Genomic DNA, 1174 nt, shown 5'->3' on the forward strand with positions numbered 1-1174 from the left:
GTGTGTGTGTGTGTGTGTGTGTGTGTGTGTGTGTCTGTGGTGGTGGTGGGGGGGTAATTTCTTTTTCTTGGTTTATGTCATTGGTTCAAACGACCCAAGACCCCGCCTTGATTAAAAAAAAGGAGAGTTAGACACTACAGCCAAAGAGAGGGCAGGGGAGGGGGGGGGCGGAAAGAAAACAGTGAAACAGTTGGGCAGACCTAGGCTACTCGGCGTTTACGCAAACGCTTGGCCGTATTTTAATAAACAAGGACGCGTAGGCTAGAACACACTGTAGCCAGTTCCCTGTAAGGTTATCACTCCTCTCTATCCGACCGTGTCTTCCCATCAGCTAAGAGAAGCCGCTTTTTGTAGCGCGCGGAGGATTAATAAGGTGGAATCAGAATTACTCCAAATCTTTACATGAAACATTTCTGCCCGAAGCGGATGATGCTGCCGCCGACGTGTGTCTAAAAAGTCGTCTTCTCAACTTGCGATTAGACGTCATTCGTCCAGGTAAGACTGCACTACAGGAGCAACACGGCTTTTGACGTTTAATTCAGTTTTTAGTGTTTCAAATAAGAGTTAGCTGTGACTGGCTGCCGTCGGGATTCAGGTCCGCATACAAGCTCTGACCATGTGTGGCCACCTTACTGCGCCATGATGATGGGGAATGGTCGGGTGGGTTGTACACACACACACAGAGAGAGAGAGACACATACACACACACACACACACGGACATTATTTCTGACCACGTAGAAACCTAGCGTAACTGTCAATGTAAACGCGAATAGCCCCTTTTTTGCCTCCAAATGCTGCCATTCGTGTCCCTCACCTATTACATGTATGCAAGGGTATCCGACTCGGAGACTGTTTTCTGCTTACAACGAGACCCTGTACGGAGTGTGTAGGTTAAAAGAAAATAGGAAGTGCATTATTAGAGTGTTTGTTGAACGCTTGTGGAGTTGTGCGGGTGACTTTATGCTTTCTAGTGAGGGTATTTGCTCTTAAAGCCTCTAGTACCTCACATTTGACCGGGCTGACTGAGTTTTGTGAAAGACGTCATCCTGTGTAATCTTCAGCGGCGCTTGCTGCTGCTTAGCCTGGGCATCTTTTGAAAAACACAAATTACTGTGGAGTACATCTGCTGCCCAAGCTGCATCACCGTGCCACTGACCTTTCACATTTTTTTT

General features: G+C 47.4%; 1 protein-coding gene across 3 annotated transcripts in view; it reads left to right on the top strand.

Moving 5' to 3' along the window:
• Positions 1-170: 170 nt before the first annotated feature.
• Positions 171-1174, top strand: part of ctbp2l (C-terminal binding protein 2, like) — a 96729-nt gene continuing 95725 nt past the window's right edge. For all 3 annotated transcript variants that reach the window (XM_032501390.1, XM_032501394.1, XM_032501391.1), the window contains exon 1: positions 171-495. The gene's annotated coding sequence lies outside the window, so the exon portion shown is untranslated. The remainder of the gene's footprint in view (positions 496-1174) is intronic.

The sequence above is a fragment of the Etheostoma spectabile genome, chromosome 21 (genome assembly GCF_008692095.1).
Source record: "Etheostoma spectabile isolate EspeVRDwgs_2016 chromosome 21, UIUC_Espe_1.0, whole genome shotgun sequence".
NCBI lineage: Eukaryota > Metazoa > Chordata > Actinopteri > Perciformes > Percidae > Etheostoma > Etheostoma spectabile.